Raw genomic sequence first — 19,891 nt, 5'->3', positions numbered from 1 at the left:
TGTTCACCTAACAGCAACACAAGCCACTGGAGGGGGGGCTTTCTTTGAGTTGTGCTTCCGAAACAATATCTTCCAATACACCATGAAACCTCTTGACAGGATAATATCCAAAACACAATCAATCAATTCTGTCACATTTGCACAACCAATACTTTGTCCTGACATAAGACAAAAGAAATGGACCCTAGACTTATGGTTCACTCTTAGGCCCAGGTGCTTATGTCTCTGCTTGGCCCTTGAGGTAGCTTCCTGGCCCTCAGAGCAACAAGGTTCACCACTCAGTGAACTCAGTGTTCAGGGGTCATGGGTCAAGCGCCCAGGGCCAGGCCACAGCCACAGCAGCTGACAGTTATGCTTAAAGATTATACTGAGCAAGCTGATTTGTGTGGTTTACATAGAGCGTGGGCAGGATCTTCAAACAAAGCTGTTTATGGCCTAAGTGTTTACTCGAGTCCTGTTGCTAGAACATGATTTACAGCCTATTATACCAGAACTACAACAGACAGGATATTTACTAACCCTCAGTAACTGAATTATTCAGACAAGGCGAAGCAGTCAAATATTCCTTATTGCACTAAAAATACCACTGTCATATACAACAGCAATAAACCCATCACCAGCCTGTAATGGAAGTTCAATAGTATAGCAAAGGACTTAAAAAGAGCTCATTATCTTTTAAGGAGGGATAACTTTTACAAAGTGGCCCATAGAAAATCTTGAGGCTTTTTGATGAGCGCTGTCATAACGCTGTTGACCCCTGGGTAGAGTAAACATTCCGTTTGGCCTTCGTGACTCACCAGTAATTACCCAGACTGCCCCAGGGCACTGCAAGATTGCCTGGTTGGCTGACTGGTTGACTGGCTGATTTTACTAGCACATACAAGAAACATGCTTGCATTTCCTAACACATAACCTGCATTAATGACCTGAAGAGCATTGGCACTGGTCTTGTAAAATCACCTTCATAAATGTCAGACTCATAGCAGAGGTATTCTGCCTAATGGAAAGCAGCTTGTATGCGTTTCATTGGATGTGTTGTGTTTGTTCATGCCTTCACTATCGAGGGTTTATTTTGCACAAGGAATGCAACCTAGTCAGCTGTATCAAATCAACTCAGCCAGTGCTCTTATTGCATTGCACCATTTGTCATTGGAGCCTCTGTGCCTTCCCCTATGCATTCATTAAGGTGAGCTTACTGGTGAAGGATGCTGTCTGTTGCAGTAGTTGTTAGTGTCTGTCTAGCCCTGACACTGGACTGACGCGCGACTGTGTTTTGGCCTGTACACACATAAACACACACAGTCCCGTGCACACAGAAACACACACACACAGGTCCGATTGTCCCCCCGGCCCGGCTCCACTCCCTCATTATCTGTGTAACTGCACGTCTGAGACCTTTGGCTCAGTGGCCGAGCCAAGTCTCCACAATGCAGACAAACATTCCAGCCATGCCGATTCACCTCTGGGCCATGAATACATTGGTCTGGCTTCACTGATTTGGTTAAGACCATGATTCGGTATTCTTAGGTAATATGTTGTTTGGATAAATTATGCTGATCCTTTTTTGGATCATTAAACTTGGTGGGTAGATTACAATAAGGACTCTCATACACAACAACGATGGATAGTCTCTCTCCCTCTCCCTCTCCCTCTCTCTCGCTCTCCCTCACACACATACAGTACATGTGCATGTAGACATGTATAGTACATACAAATATAAGCTCCTCTGCTCCAAGCCAAACATATGGTGATGCTTCCACGTCTACATGCGTGTGTGCGATGTTGTGATTCCCCTAGAGCAGGTGATTCGTGTTAGGGGGATAAAAACAAAGGGTGACTCAATATGGAGTGACAATACCTTTAAGTGTCCGTGCAAATTGATGTGCAGCGAGACATTTTTCTTTTATGGTAGGAATGTTAATGCAAGAAACAGATTTCATTTCAAATTTGCATAATTTGTGAATATAATGACAGTTGATTAATGAAACAGCAATCAATCAGACAGGAACAGAACCTTTCAACTCACAACAACTTGAGACATTTAAGTTTCTCTCAGCACAGCAGCCACATCAACCAATCAGACATATCTGATCTTAACCTACCTAGTAAATGGACATGTTGTGAGCTTGATGGATGCGAGTTTCCTGAGACACAATGCTTGTCTCAACATAAAACCATACATCATTTTTAATTGGTAGGGGCTTATTAATCTCAATTTGCATTTGTGTCAATAATAAACTACTCATATTTAAGCCTTTAATCATATTAACTAAAGTAGCTGTGAAGGATCTGGGAAAAATGTTAATAAATGCTGGCCTCCAACATAAGAACCAATCACAGCTGTGGGGAAAACAAGGCAAAGCAAGTTAAACTCAGTTCAGGTATTTTGCATTAAAATGTACAAAGTTTATTTTAAAACTTGAAAATCTGCTTAAAAACTATCCAAAATACGTTTCACGGTACAAAGCCATGTTCTTTTTGCCTTGTAGCAAGTGGTTTAAAGAGACAGAGCGCTGCTGGTCTGAATGCAGGTACTGTTCACACAAGGCCCCTCTCTGAACACATGTTTACTCAACCAGTCACATGTCCAAATCTGAAGCAGGAAAAAAAAGTCATATTACCTTTTTCCAGACAGATTAACCCTACGATTCAGGTTAACAGCCCTCCAGTGCAGGAAATTCCTGTTTCACATGCTATGAGGGACACAGTGGTTTCTCCGTTAGACACGATATACATGAATATCTTCGGTGGAGCGATGACCTCTGCAAATGTAATCTATAAATTTTAAAGGATGTGAAATGAAATCAGTCTTTGAGTTTTCTTCTGTGTCTTCTTAGTGGTCCTTTACCACACACACACACATATACAGTATGTATTTACAATTTTTAATGGCATGGCAATGAAAACATTTCTGCTTCACACAGCACACTCGTGTGTAACGTTTCTGAGTATAGAGGGCATACATACATACATACAGCCATAGTATATAAAATGTTACACAGCTAGGACTGCAGTGATTGCCTGCGACACGTCAGCACTGTTTGACAGCACAGATACTCGAAGCACATATAGAAAGTCTGATAGGGAAGATTTTCCATGGTATTGTGCACCCTGAGTCTATGTAAATAAAGGGAAAGGGCTGGTAGGGCTCTGTCAAGGCTTCGCTCTCCCTGCTCAGGCCTTATAAGGAGGCTAGCTGATCAACAGAGCAGTTCCTTGGACATTTGATCCACAGAGACAAATGGAGAGCACTTGCACTGGAAACACAGGGCATGCATTATGGGGGAGGGGAGCTATAATAAATATATGGGCTCTATAGTGAAATCTCTTCAGCCTCTTTCCAGTACTTTACTTTAAATATCTTAAGAGGTTTCATCAGCTTTTGTATCATACAAATTTCCATGCGAGACATTGTGCTGGTTCCATTAAGGTCGATGCTACAGACTACAGGACCTACAAAACCATTAAATTATGTTAGGTGTTGCTCACTTCACTGTTTGTGATGATAAATTGAGTAAATGTATTTGAAATGATCTACTTGCCTTGCCAAAGCAACAATCAGATGCATGTTGCAGCCTTCTATGCCCCAAAGGCAACAGCTGCTCATCCATTGAAGACTGCAAGGTGTCAGGGAGGTGTGGAACTTCAAGATGACTCACTTCAAGATGAAAGGGTGGAACATCTCCGTTCCCAAGAGCTGTTGACAGGAGAACTGACTTCCAGGTCAGAATGGGTTAGGATGAGCCACGTGATCCAGACCTTTGCGGTAACCAGCCAGAAAACAGCTGGTCCTGGACTCTCCTTTCACCCATCCTCCTTCACTCTCTCACTCATTCTGCTTCACAAGAGCTGAGTCAACTCCACGAAATGAACGCGCCCATTACCGACAACCACTATCCCAGACAGTTTACTGTTATCTCAAGCTTACACCTTTGACAGTCTTGGATGATTGCAGGGTGAGTGTAATGGCCAAAGTGAGGGATTTCTCTGGACTGGATCTGTGTGTGTGGAATATGTCTGATGGTGGTGTCTACATGGCTGTACACTGAACCTGACAGGGTGACTGTGCGACGCATGATCAGGCAGGCTTATATGCAGGTTTTCAGGTGGCACAATGGATATAGAGAAATGAGAAAAGTAGGACAAAAGTGAAGTGAATCCTACCAAATATGCAGCAATAAGGCCACATCATTCGGTGCTTGAACTTGCTCTAAAACAACCCAGTGCAATGGTGCAGCTTGGCGACCCAACACCCTCATCTGTGTGTGTTCTCCTCACTCACTGTAGCCAATCCAGTTTTCCACTTCACAAGAGCCCAAGGGGAAAATTTGGAGTGAATGCCTATGATGCAGCAGTACTGTGAAGACATGGTGTGAAGTGAGTGACACTGCTGTTCCTGTTATGGGGTGCAGCTGCCTGGCTGACGAGCCCAGGATCCAGAGGCAGGTGTGGGGGACCAGACCACCTACGATCCCAGCTGTGAACAACCCCCCCCCCCCCTGCAATCCCCCATAAAGAGTGCAGGTGTACCACCAGATAGCACAGAGTTGATGAACGGTTTGTGCATGTGTCCCACTTTCCCTCTCTTTGTCTGTCTTAACATACTTCAATGTAACTGTCAGTACCTTGCAGGAATATTAATCACTATATGGGTGTGAAGTCTAAACAAAATGTTGTTATCCAAAAACAACCTTCATTTCTGGTCTGAAATGGAGTTGAAAGAAACCACAAATTGTAATAAAAGGAAAAATCAAAGCTGTGCTGAGTAGTTTCATTTTAAGGCTTTATAACCTTTATTTGTACATGGAAGATCAACGACTCAGACTCACTCTTTTAAAGCAACACCTGCTTTACATTGACAGTCAACCATTCACACCTGCAAATGTGAGTTACAAGTAAAGTCTTTTGTTTACAACTTGTACTTCACAATTCTGCACCTCAGGGCACACTTAGGCCACCTCAGTCTCCACGTTTACTGTTTACTATACTTGGATTTTTGGTTTTGGTCTGCACTGCGTTAAAATATGATTAAGATACAATACATTGATTGAGATTCACTTTCCTCTGGGCGACTTTCATACTACCAACACAGCAGTTGTCTTAATCATTAGTGAGTCCCATGGGTGCAATCTAAACCTTGTGGACATAAATAAAAACTTGTGATTTATGAAAAGAGAAAGTCGATGACAAAAAGCGATTAGTATAGAAATGTGGAGTAAAGAAATGTGTTATGCTATAATGATACAACTTGTAATATAAATTCACTATTACTAATTGTAACAGTCTCTCAGCTACTTGAAATGATGTGGGTGATAACACGCAAGCAGCAAACTGATGTTAGAATGCACCAGGGAAATATTGATACATATGTTTTTGAGTGAAATATCACAGGACTCACGTTGAGTGAAGATGCATTATTGTATCTGCATAAACTTAAAATTCTGTGTAGAGGAGTGTTTAGTGGCTTTTCCCTTTGATCCATAGATGGTTTTCCATTGTAAAGACGTCCAATGTTCCAATAATGCAATGTCAATGATCTAGTCCTGATGTGATCTCCCAAAAAGAATTACGTTTTTTGAAATCACATTACTGTGCCAACTTAATCAGTCATATCTTCACTTTTTACTTAATAGAATAGACATGGACAATGATTTATTTTACCTTATATATTTTTGTCTCATTTGTTAATAAAGCAATTTGATGTTTTGTTCCTACATAAAGCCCCACTCTGCCCTGGAGTCATGATTTACGCGGCAAGAGGCCCCTCGGTAAACAGAGGGAGCAGACGCTCTGCTCAAGGGCTCCTCATTCATCTTGTCATCCAAGGACACCGACAGCTGGCCTTCGTGATGGGACAATGAGTGTGTGAGGAGCCCCAGCAGAGAGAAGCTGGCCAAGGGCCCTTTCTGCCCCAGTGCAGTATGGGACTCTCCCTGACAGGGTTAAAGTCTTAATCCTCTATTCTCAATAGTATTAAGATTAGCCAACATAGGTTAATCTGCACACTTCAGGTTAGGGACTCTCAGCTCCATGCAATTCAGCCTATCTGCCCTTTGCAAACACCGTGTGGCCTCACTGCCCTTATAAGGAGCAAGGGGGCAGTTTGGCCAGAGGGTGACCACCCCTATTTCAATACCCTTTATGTAGGCATAACAGATTGCTGGACTTGTCCCTGGTCATTTGCATTTTGTCATCACTTAACCCTTAAACCAGGTCATGATTAACATAATTTGTATTGATTGGTCATTTCAGTATTGTGAGAGTTACGTAAACACAGCTCAAAGCCTGTCTCTTAATGCAGGTTTGTCTTCTGCAGCTCAATGGTATATAAATATTTAATTGCCTGTTAGCCATGGCTGCTGCAAATCCTCAGCAGCAGTCCATGCCAAGTTGGAACATATTTGTGGGCAGCTGGATAATAAATCACTTGAACTCAAACATAAATATAGCAGAGAGCTTGTTGTTTATGCCGATTGTTCAGGAGTAATGATGGCCGTGACAGCACGCTCGTGCGCTGAGACGAAAAACGCCGGAATGGTCAGGGCTCAAGCATCTAAACTTTAAAAGCTGGGGTACTGTGAATGTTGTCATTGAGATATACACTTGACTGATTCATTTTTATCAAGTGTTGCCTTTATATTTTTTGTTCAGTGAAAATTAGAATATAAAACCACTTTTTTTTTTTTTTTTAAGTGCAGGGAGAGGCTATTTCAAAATCCATCTAATGTCTCAGAAAGTGGTTTTATGACAGGAACAACATTGGCAGCACTGAAAAGCAGACAGAGGATCAAACAATCCGGACTTCCAGGGAAATTCAAAGCATGCCTCTACCAACACAGACTGCAGCCGAGACTCATGTGGCTGTTAACAGTGTTATGTGGTTCCCTTTGACCCGTGTGGAAGGAAAGATCTCCGAAGGTGGTGTGGAATTCCTCCAAGCTTCACTTCAGTAGGCCTCTGCATAAGAACAAGACAGCGCACACACAGAGACTACAAGTAGGACAAATCAGACATGCAGGCATTACAAGATCAGGACACAAGTGGGTAGCTAGTATTCACCGTCATTTGCCTGTGGCCCCCAGCTAAGAGGGCTCCTAATAGCTAAGTATCTACAATCATATTAAATAAGTGGCATAAAACCCTCCTTTTACAATTTAGCTCAGTTTTACACTGTAAAATATCAGAAAATTCTTGACGTGTGTTTTTGAACTCAAACAAATATAAAAACACCATCAGAAACATCAATTGCATGCGTCTACTTTAAGTACCTAAATTAAACACAAGCAGGCATCCAACAACTATGTTTGCAATCTTGCGTTTGTTTTCTGTTTGTCATGTTGGTTAAAAATGATTTATAAAAAGAAACCACATATTCCACAGAGAAGTGCTGTGGTGACACTTTGTATATTTGCTCATATTTGTGTGGTGTTCAGTGTTTCTGAGGTTGCATGTAAACGGCTCAGCTCTCAAAAGCACTGTCAATCATGTCAGATAGCCAGAAAGTGAGTGAGTGAGTGTGTGTCTGTGTTCGCTGCAGCAATATCTGTAACAATCATATTTTCACATTGATGATAGGAAATTGGACTCCTACAAAAATCATGTCCATTTATCTGAGACTGCTGACAGACTTGTGGCTGTATAGCATTTCCTCTGTGTCTGACAAAATGAACCAAAACTGAAGTTGAAACACGAATTTTGTTTACCAGAGCGACCAAATTCCTCATTGCTACAGCCATGGTGTTCCTACTTGGGCGCTTTCCAGTACAACCAGTCCTCTGCAGCGCTCTGAAGCAGTTGGAGCTAACATTATTTCATAAACACGTAGTCAGAGCCAAAGAGAGAGGAAGGAAATGTTTAACCGCATAAGAACCAACTAGGTTTTTGATCAAATATGTAACAAGGATCAAAAATTTTAATGAATGCTCTAACCAGTTTTTGTGGATGATAAAGACTTTCAGTTTCCCTCAAATAAAGAACTTAACCTAGACTGAGTGGCACTGCAGCACTCAGCAAATGAAACAGCAAATGAATCATCCCTCACCTATAAGTAGAACGTTGCAGCCCGCCTGAACAGAGTAAACAGCTCTTAAAAATGGACAAGAAAGTTCAAAACACCTTAAGGCAACAATGTGGCATCTTTCCTAGGAGAGAGAAGTGATCCACAGGCCTCTAACAGGAACAGTGACCAACAGCAGAATGCTACATTAAACAATTACTTGTACTTTTGCTGTCTGCTGTAGCTCTACTCCTCCACTCACAAACTGTTCGGAAGTTTAATGACATTGCCTGTTTCAGCTAAAAACTTTAATAGAAAAAGAACTTCTTTGTATGTAACCACACATAGGAGTCAGTGGAATCTGTGGAATGGCTCTGTAATCCCGCTCAGATAAAGTGTCCTGCTATGTCTCAGGTGATATGAAGAATTACTCCATTCATCTTCAGTCAATGAGAAGGATTCCATTTTCTAGAAGGATTCCGCCGCTTAGTGTCCATCACTAGTCATTAGGACATCCTGTAAGTCCCACACAGCTTGGATCATGACCGCTGATCAGGCTGAACAAGTTAATCCTCAATTCCAATGTTCTGTCTGGCTAAAGGCACAATGCAGGATATGAATAAAGGTGCAGGAGCTTTGGAGTGCTGCTTTGATCCACAGCGAGACCAGAGCGGCCCCTGTCACCAAGCCTTGTTTATCATCGCGGGGATTAAGGCATTGCTAGGGTTAAGAACAACTTTGATCATGACTACTGGCTCCTGGAACGCACAAAGACTCGAGCAAGAGCCAAGGCAACGATTACCAGTCGACAGAGGGTCATTAGACAGAGCCGCTGCCCACGGTCCAGACACCCCCACCCCCCCGCACCCCAGCTACCCTGCCAACCAGGACCTTTGATAACATCAAATCACCTCGACTCCTCCAGGCTTGGCCACAATCACAGCAAAGCAAAGAGGCTGCTTGAGTCACAGCGCGGCTCTGCAAGGCGCCACAAGACTCCAAGCATTCCCCACAACTAAGAGAGAGGAGTGGCTCAACAGGAAGTGTCCAGGGTGGGCCAAAGAGGCAGTCTGAGACCCTCCGGGTGGTTAGGCCCATGTAGAGCTGCTCAGATCTGGTTTGAATGTGATGCTATCTTGCTGCTGTGCTTCATCTCCAAACGTCTTTTGGTATTTTCTCTCAGGGTGATTTTCAGGGCTATGTTCCTCTGGCCCAAAATGGGTGCAAGGTTGAGCTTTGGGTTTAAAATCATTTTCTAATGTTGTTATATTCTTAATTTTCCATATAAAATGATTCTCTGACCTCCTTTTGCACCAAAATAATAATAAGTGAATCAAGCTTAAAGTGAGAAAGTTTTTCAGGGAAGTTACACACAAACTAGGTCAGAGACATTGTAGTTTTGTAAATTGAAGCAATCTTTGACCTAACTCAGAAGTTATGCATGCCAAAATGAAAGCTAAATGTATCTGGTGGATTCACAAAGTGGATTTATGCTAGAATGATGGTAACGCCTTGTAAAATAAATTAAAGTGCAGCTGAATTTTTCTGTACAAAATCCTTTAAAACAAATATGTTTGCCTTGGAAGGGCGAACCATGAAGCTATGGAGCAAAGTTTCACATTATTTCATCTTTTCCCCAGTGATCATACGCCACAAATCCTTCAGTGATCATTGTTTTGCTAGGATACAAGCTACAGTTACATGCCTGATGACTTGGCCAAAGGTCACAGACAACTCTTTGATATGCATAGGCCTTGTTTAAGAAAATGAAACAAACCAACTATGCTTCGTTTACTTTCTGCCTGTCCCCAGTTGTGATCCACGTGCAGTCTAAATTAGAGCATGAAATCAGCCTGACCTTCGACCAGGCTGTTCCTCTGTACCCTTTTAACCCCGAGTCTGAGGTAAACTAAGGTTACTCTCCAAATGCCTTCAGGGTCAGAGCAGGGTCAGTGTACCTGTAAACATGGAAGAGGAAAGGATTGCACGGCCAAAGCTTCTGTTGATAGTCTGATAACATTTGGCTTTAATTAGAGTAGTGAGGGTCAGGTCACTGTTACACTGGCTCTTAGTCTTAATTCACCAGGTCAGAACAAAGCAAATAAACTAGAAACTCTATCAGTTTGACAGTTTTTACAGAGCTTTGAGATAACTTTGCAGAGGCTTTTATTGGATCTCAAAACTTCCACCAGCTGTGTTGGGTTCACGGCATTCAGACAATTTTGCATGCTCATCAAGAACATGCCTGTTTCATTAAAAAATGCTTGAGCAAAGATATGTAGTCCCAAAAGTTCCAACAAAATTCCAAGTCAGCAATGTTTGTCAGCAAACAAGCAGCCTAGACATAATCAACAGCACTCCCTTTGGAGCCGATTATGCCACATAATTGCTTTCAGCTGGCCAAGCGTCATCGATCCCCATCCTTTGAGCTGATATTGTGCATATCAACAGGAAACAAGTAGACAGACCTAAAATCAGAGAGACTTGAGATGACTGACAGGAAATATGTAAATAATAACCCTGTTTTTTTACCACGCTGTGCCACAGAAGCCACAGACACCGAGTGTGTCTGCATGTGACGCCAATTTTTCCAGCGAGTCCACGAGTAAACAATTTTCAAAAGTTGGGGGTGTAACAGATGAACTCTCACAAGAAACATTTGAAGGGTTGTGTAAATTGAGTTCTATGACTTATTAGAAAGTTCAAAGGTGACAGAACACTGAACACACTGTCAGAGTCTGATTAACAGCTGCTTAACATTAACACATATTTAGACATCGGCTGTAATGGCTGGCGTAAGAACAGGCAAAGGACTTCAGAGACAGGACTTGATTTAAAAAACCCTTTATTTCCAAAAATGAAGTCCAAGTAAGAGATCTGGCAAAGGCAAAAGCTACTATTAAACATTAGAGAATATAGCTGGAACGCTTGACACACGAAAGACAAAGAACTGGCAAAGAGAGAGCAGAACACAGACTAAACACACTAGGGAGGGAAGTATAATGAGGTGACCAGGTGAAACTAATCAGGACAGGTGAAATTCATCAGGGGGGGGGACAATCACACAGGTTGACAGGAAGTGAGGTAACTGAAACGAAAGGAGAGGTGAGTATAAGAAAAGAAAACAGGAAACGATGAATCTCACGGATCAGGGTGGGATATGACATCGTCCTGGTTCACACACCAAGTAGTGATGTTGAGTGATGCAGAGACTGTAAGGGATGGAGAATAGTTTTTCTATGTATACAGCTAATTGAAGTTCTGTGATATTGGTAAAGTCGATTCAATCATCTTGAAGGTCACAAGAGGTTTACTTAAAGGCTTACTTAAAGCTACAGCCATTTTTGACGACTACAGGATAAGAGGACTCGGAGCAGATAAACTCTCACAAACATAGTCCACTGCATATGCTTCCCAAAAAAATTGACAGTCACCTATGAATAAAATATAATTTCCCCACCAAACCCAAGTGCCTCATTTAGCGTTGGCTACCACACTGTTGCAACTCACCGAGGGCTAGCAAGCTATAGTAAACATATACTTTCTAACATCAGTTCCTTTACAAACGCGCCAAATTTGATTTAATAAGATTAGTTTCTCTCTTTAACACTCGCAGGAGAAAAACACTCATTTACTCCCGTTAACTCCAGGTGGTTTGGTTTTATTTTGCCAAGGCTTTTGGTAATGTTATCACAAGCCCAGCAGGGCTTTATAGGCAGGAGAGTTTATAAAGTTGCTGGTATCCCTCCATTATCCTTGAACTCTGCTTTACCTGTGGTTAGTGAGCAGCACTTGGAGGACCAAATCTATGAAAAGGCCACATGACACATATCAATATTTCATTATTATGCCAGATTACAGAGGAATTATTTTTTTGTTGAAGCAAACATTTTACATGACATGTCGGATTTTTCTTTCATTTATTTATTTATAACTATGAAAAACTAAATGTAGGATGCTTTGGAAATTGTAGTCTCACTGCAGCTACAGTAAAGCTAAAGCTAAAATATACCTGAGTCATTCCTGTGATAATTCTAAAGGATGCAGTTTTAAACAGGGTATTTATTCGCCACCTCATGCTTTCCCTTTCTCTTTCTCTTTTCTTTAGTTTGGTAGATGTGCAAAGTAAGAACATAGTGTATCATCAGATCAGCGATGTTTCCAAAGGCCTCTGCCCCTATAGCATATTCAGGCTTTACAGCGAGACCTCGCTCTTATCAGAGACAACGCCACATTCCCCTGCAGGGCAGATAGAGTCACGTTTTTCACTTTCCCTTCGCAAGATTAACTATTGCGCACACAATCTCTGTGATTTGTTGGTGCAACCCGCTTTGAAATGCTACCATTTTCCTCGTCAGAAGGCTGAAATATGTGGGAATATACTCTGTGTTCACTGCTGCACTCCCCTGTCAGTGAACCCTTATTATTCTGTATTTATCTGTTTCTTTTAGAGTATTAGGTTCAAAGTTGTTGGCTTCTCTTTGATTTTTCTTTTTTCCCCTAAAAACTTCATTTTTCTCCCATTATGTGCAGGGACATTCACTGCTCCTTGGTGATTCCACAGACCTCTGTCAGTTTTGTCATTTTTCCAGCTTCAACCTGGCTTCTTCATCTTACTTTCTAGCACAAAGTGATCGTGCTTTTCCCTAAATTGGACGGCTGATAGTCTTTGAACTTTTTATGGAAAGCCAGTGGGACACATACGCTTTTATTTGAGAAGAATTGAACTTGTAATCATCTCCTACACTTGATTACAGTGTGTTTTACTGAAATGTCATTACTCTTTCTTGGTATCATTGGGATTTCTGGTTTATGTCTGTGCTTTGGAATGGAATATAATATGTAATGAAACTGTTGAAAGTGCAGTGCATTGAATGGGGAGCATGGTCGATTCATTTACTGGTAGGGATTTAAATCCATCATCTAGTACTCTTATAACATTTGCTACAACTAAAATACAGACAGGTTGAGTATTAGAACCCACATAGCAAGGACTCAAAACAACAAAATGAGTGTCTTCCTGCATTTAATTAAATTCTCCTTTCTGTTCCTTTCTGTCAAAAGAAAGCTGAATCTCTGCTGCCAGGGGCACCGCACCAGTGTGTGGTAAAGCTGTTTAACCTACATGAAAGCACTTATGCTGCATGGGGAGAGGATGACCCCATCTTACCGCTCACCAGATCCTCCTCAAAAATCATTTGAAGCTAAGCTTAGCATTAAATCAATCTCTGCATAGGAAAGATATGATTGGCACCATAGGAGGTGCTTGAAGGCTCCTTTAATATTTCTCTTTGTGGGTCTGGTGATAAAAAATTAATGGAATACTTTTATTTTTAGAGCCAGATTAGCTTCTCTGGGAGACATAAAAGCTGCTGATTGTATCTTTCAGACAGCGTAAAAGGATTTTATTTCGTCCCAATTATTAAAAAAACTCTCTGTGCTTCATTTTCCCTGAATGTGTTTGAGTTCGGGATTGTAGGAATACTAGGGTTAGGGTTAGGAATATTTTTCTGGCTGAACAATTAAAAGAGTCGGAAGGAGAACAGTCACTCTATGAATTACTAGTTTCTATTTGTCCTACCCCGACTTGCTGAGGAATTCCTTGCATGTAAATAACTGTTTGCATGGATTTGATCAGTTCAGACACACCCAAACATAACTCGCCGTCTAGTGTCATTTGCCGATTCCCCTGCAAATGTGCTTATCTCCAAAGCAAACATAGCCTCGTTTATTGCTCTGTCAGATCCAGTCAACTGACAGACATGGCCGACAGCTTTATCTCTTGGATGTGGATGTGTTTTTGATCTCTTGATCTTTTCTCACATTTGTACCCACATCAAAGGTTTAAGCTATTCAAAGAAGGTGGAGAATATGTAGACTAATCCAAGCCAGGCGGAAGTAGGAGACAAGAATGAAGAGTGATGGAGGGCCTGCACATACACACAGAGTCAGGATCGTTGCCAGATCTGATGCATCCGCGCTCCCAGCAGGCATTTTAACTTTTTTAAAGGAATCTATTGCAGGCCTTTATTAGTGTTATTATTATATGTCTTCTTCCCTGGATCATGTCCAACCTGTCCTCCAAGTTTCATTGAAATCTGTCAACAACTTTTTGGGAAATTCTGCCAACAGACAGACAGACAGACAGGCAGGTAGGCATATAGACAGACAGACAGGCAGGCAGGCAGCAGCAACAAACATTTTTTTTCTTTTCCTTTCTTTCCTATTAGGTAAATGTCACTGAAGTTTGTTGCTCATAACCATAACATCAATGAATGTTATTTACAATCTTCTTTGGCTCTTTGACTGATGCAAGTTGCTGTTTATTGTGATAAAGCACTGAGTTTGCTGTAGTTTGTATTATAATATATATATATTTCATGAATGAGCATTCTTAATGGCATTAACAGAGGAGGTGAAGTTAGACGGTATAAGCTTCAGAACCGTGATGAACATCTGAGGATTGGTGGAGCTCTTGTACACTCATGCCTGCTTAAATCACTTTTACTTTTAATGACCTTTTCATTTACAAGAGCAACAGGACCTGCTGCTCTGCTGTTCTAGAAATGTCAACAAATGATATCATGTTACTGAACTTAGACTCCAGTGCAATAGACCTAAACAATGAATAGAGCTGTGTACTTGTCTCTACAACCCAATAAAATTGTCCATTATTCTGTAATTTTGACTAGATTGATAGACAATTATAGCGGTTAAATATCCCCAAGAAATTGAAGGGGATAAAAACAAGGCTAAGGGGTGGAGGAGACCTTCAGGCTCAAGTTTTGGTTCAGATCTCCAGCAGTCAAACAAACTCTGCCTTGTGGCCTTGATAGACTTGAAGATCTTGTTTTGATGAAAACAGGCAAGCGATTGTAAATTGTTCATCAATATTTAGTTTAGTAAATCAACATTAGTTTATTATGTTTTAGCGCAAGAATGCATTGATACATTTATTTAAGGATACCTCATCTTCTAGCCAACTCTCTCTCTCTGGACTTGTGGGGTGATATACATCGGCAGGTGCACCTGGAATATGGACAGTGAGGAACACAGAGTCAATAGTGTATCAATAAATAGGGTCAGGGTCATCCAGTCATGGGACACTGTAACTAGCTAATCCAGACACAGAAATTACATTTTATTTCCAGGCATGAAGGAGACTATGACCAGCCACAAAATCTCATCCTCAGCTTTCATTAGTTTCTATTATTAAACACAACACAGAGAAGAAAGAAGGGGGGGAAATCCTCCCCAGTTGTTTAAACTTGAACTCCAACCAGCTGATGAGAAAAGGGAGGTTTTGGGGTCACCGGGCCAGAGTGATTCTCCTCAGTGCCGTGCCTCCCCGCACACATCAAAGATCCTCAGCATCAGCAGATAACTGGTTAACCCGGTGAGCCGCAGCAGCTGGAGCAGAGCAAAACAAAGATGATATAAGCAGCTTCCTCCACGGTGGCGGCACCAGAGCAGTCAACAATGATAAGCCCCAGCCTATAGTGTGTTTGAAGCACAGTGTCCCCCCTACCGCCAGCACCGTCGAAAACCAGACAATTTAGAGACCCATGTAATGCAAGAGGAAATATAAGCTGTGATCTTTTGAACCCTGTCAAAAGAAAACGCCTGGCTTTTGTCTCTTCAGCCATTTGGGGAAGTAGTGGGAGTGACTTAAACTTGTCCAGTTTGCAAACTGTGAGAGCATTCAAAGATGCCTGAGTGTCAGGAAGGAAGAATGGAGATACAAAGGATATGATTAAGACAAAAAAAACATAATACATGTGAAAAGACTCCTCCATAGAGCTCAAAGTGTGACAAATAGTTTCCTCTTTCTTTTGATGGCCATAAAGATAAGAATTAATTTAAGAAATCAGCCATAATGACAGACTCTTGCAGTGTCTGTGAAACACACAAGCACAATGCCCTGCAACACAGCTTTACACTTCCTTATGCAACACAGCTATACACTTCCTTCTGCTGGGAAGACAACCACTGAATGTTGAAACACATTGTGAACATGTCTCACTTCTTCAAGATGCCTACTGATAAAACACAGATGCACAGGTTTAATTTGATCCAGTGTCAAACAGTCCCTGTGTTCCTAAGCTGGATGAATTTGATGAAAATCGAACACAACACCGTGCATTTTGACGGAGAAGAGACAAATAAAAACGGCCGTGTTGTAAATTCAGGCCCTATGTATGAGTTGAGCAAGCAGGTAGCCAAAGGTTTCCTGTCTGATGGAGCAGATAGAGGAATGACACAGGGTTAGCAAAGATCCATACTTTATGCCCAGGCCAAGTATATTTGCTTTTTGGTGTCACAGTGGCAAAAACAAACCTCTTTGAACCCAATCTTCTCTTTAACAATAATTACAGACACAATTCCAATCATAATAGGTTAGAACAGTGTTAAGAATTATGAGGCATTACATGAATAAAGCAGCTAATGTTATAATTTACATAAACCTTTTATCCTGTGCTTTGACCAGACACATGTTTTTCAGCTGTTTAAACCTGAGCTCCTGCAAGCTGGTGAGAAAATCCAGATTTGTGGGTTATCGCTGAGTCATTCCCCTCTGTGCAGCGCATTGAGGGTTTGGAGGAGCTAGTCTTTGTCTCATGTGGATAAGATATACATACTCATAAAGCATATTAATAATGAGATAGAGCAGTAAGGAATGATGCTGCATGCTGTATGGGGTTTAATGAGTGTCCTGACATGCAGCCTCCCAATTACGAGGGACGTTGAGCAGCTACAAGCACAATTACAACGACTAGTCTGGAAATAGTCCTGTGCTCTTTTGTGCATGTGAACTTGACAGCAAAACTTATTTCTATGTAGCACTTTTCATTCAAAGGAACAGCTCAAAGTGCTTTCCATAGTTGAATATAGAAAGTAAAATACTATTTGACAAAGGTTTCTTCTGTATATGTGCTATGTGAAAGCTACGGGAGCATGACAGCGCTCCCTTGTCAATGCAATGTCAACAAAAAGTCAGAGGACTCAATAAATTATATGGCTTGATAAGGGGTTGACCCTAATCCAAAAGGTTTTGTCCAACCCCTTGACTAGAAGTGACATCGCTGTCTACCAACAAAAAAGAACAGGTAGGGTCAACCAGACCCCCGATACCCCTCGGCCATCCAGAATTAAGAGTCAAGGACTAAATCCCTCTACAATGGGGCTGTTGTTCCTCCATCAATCATCAGCTCAGCAAAGAGGTTTCCTGCCCAAAAGCTTGAGTCAGGAGGAGCAGAAGCCAATTAACACATGCCCACTGTATTCAGACATGACTTTGTAGCCAATTAAGGGGGCTTATTACAGAGCGGGATCAAAGCTCTGACTAAAATGACTGGATTGGTTTGGCATCAGGAAGACGAATTACTCACAGAGAACACAATCCTAGTGACTGAAGGGCAGTGCACTGTCCTTGGCAATGATTGCAGTAATTATGAGTGCAGTCTAGTGATTAGTGATTAATAGTGATTCTCCAGAGCATTATTAAAGTCTCTAGATAATCACTATTAATAGTTGGGCCCACTTCGCTTTCAATGGTATTTTCTTCTCAGAATGTGAAAAAGATTCATTTGTTTTGTTCGCATAGCAGGCGAACACGAATAACGAACTTGGCCTGACATTAGACCCTATGACTGATGCTACCATAGGGTGTATTCATCATAGCTCAACTCCTCCCTTTCTGCACTGGAGCTGCTATCAGGACATTACTCAACAAAAGGAAGTGAACATGTCAGTGAGAGCTGATGAAATGAACCAAATGAGAGCAGTTGTTTCCTCTGCTCTTGGAGATTGATTGCAAATGCGGCCCAATCACCGACTTCTGAGCAACAGACCAACAGCCAATCACTGGGCTTATTCATGTCATACTTCTTTTATTGGGGTGGACTCTTGCTTCATTGCTAATATATAGTGACTACATTAAGCAAAATACAGTGCAAAGTCCACACCTACATTTGGAAGTTTGAGAGCAATTGCACCATAATTTACCTGTATTTGTAAAAGCTTCCTAGTTGGGTTGAGTATTCAATCTATTTTATTGTCTGTCCAAAGCTTTAAACAAGAACCCAAAGTTTGCCTGAAGGGTTTTGTCGTAGAGGAATTCTCCTCTTAATATAAAGTAATTCATCAATGAGACAGAAGATTCACTGTGGCTTACAAAGAAATGGAATCCAGATGCTTGCTGTATATTGTGGTTTACTTTGAATACAGGAGGATACTGTTTTCTTCATGCATTGCTCTGATGGTGCTGACACAACTGCGGTGGCGCTGAAACAGGGAATAGATGATGTCATGAAAGTCTTCCACCTGACAGCTTCCATTGCATTTCATTCCAGCTTTTGTGGCGAGATATAGAATTGCTGACATTGATTGAAAAGGTGGAGAGTTGGAGAAAAAGGCACCTTCTCTGGCAAAGTTCACCTATGATTTAAAACACAAGTGTACCACGTGTTTTTATCTACTGTGTCTGTGAACCTGCGGGTCTCAGCTCAGTGCTGAAAGGCTGAACATATGGATGCACACACACACACACACACACACACACTTGCACACATGGTCTTATTTCTGTGCTAGCAGGGAAACTTGTGCAAGATAAAGCCTTTACAACATTTGTAACTAGGATTTCATTGCATACAGCTGTCTTATATGGCCCTATGAATAGCTAACATTTTACACCCATCTATTCCTCCCAGTGTGGAAAAGAAGTAATGATGGAGAAACAGGTGATCTGCACCTTTGAAGTCGTGAGAGTTATGGAAAGTTTGCAAATCACTACTAATTGTGTGAAATTATAGTTATGGGGAATAAAATGAACTCATTCTCTCTGATGCCAGTACAATTATAATAGGACAGTTGGGAGTTGTTGATCCCTGAATTATGGAATGAATTACATTTTTCTGAAAACACAATGACTCATTTACTGGAAATGCTGCGGAGGGTCTTACTGAACGTTTACTTTGACGATGAGGAGCAGTGGTATCACACTTACACGGTCAATGAGCAAGCACTAAATGTACTGATGTTTGCATGACTTTTGCTTTTAGCCAAGGGTTTAAAGGCAATCATTTAATTTGCTTTAGTGCACTTCAATTAAATAAAGCTATGTGTGCAGCCTGTTACAACACAAGCACTCAGCTGAATGTGCTGACATCACTTTTCTGGCATGGGTTGGAGAATCTGTTATTGGTACTTAAATGTAAAGTGCTGCTGTAAAGCTACAGTGGATTTCTGTACAAGGGTGCTTTTCACTTCATTTTCACATCAGCTGTGATTTGAAAACTTGCCCATCTGTAATCACAGAATACACATAATCCACAGCTAAACTACACAACTTAAGGCTCCAACAAGACCATTTGTAATAGATATTTTTCACGAGGCTGAGGCCATTTATTATTCAGCTGCTTTACTAGAAAGGGCAACCATGATTAAACCAATTGAGAGTAAACAAAGGAAAAGCCACTTATATTCTGTGACAGACAAAAAGACAAAGAAAAAACTGTATATTAAATCCAAAGAGATTGGGCAAATTAATTATGCTAAAATATGAATATCCCTTATATGTGAATATACAACGGGATCCTTTATTCATCCCGTTGTGGGATGAATAAAGGATTATCTTATCTTATTTGATTCCAATAATTTGCTGACAATGCTTTAACCTGAATAATGATGAAAGATGAATTAAGAAATAAAGCTATTCAACATTCCAAGAATCAAGCTTTCACCTAAGCCTTTCCCTTTCAACCAGGGCCCCAAGGTCATACACAAAAAAAATGTAAAACTGTCATGGCAGAGACACCAGCACAGACAAGGACAACAAGAGACATGTTGCCAAACAAAACAGTTACAAAGCAGCGGAACAAAACAGTAACACTTTAG

The sequence above is a fragment of the Genypterus blacodes genome, unplaced genomic scaffold, assembly GCF_046128005.1.
Source record: "Genypterus blacodes isolate CSIRO-AG114 ecotype Tasmania unplaced genomic scaffold, CSIRO-AGI_Gbla_v1 ptg000021l_1, whole genome shotgun sequence".
In the NCBI taxonomy this organism is placed as follows: domain Eukaryota; kingdom Metazoa; phylum Chordata; class Actinopteri; order Ophidiiformes; family Ophidiidae; genus Genypterus; species Genypterus blacodes.
The sequence above is the reverse complement of the archived record's forward strand: the minus strand, read 5'-3'. Positions refer to the sequence as shown.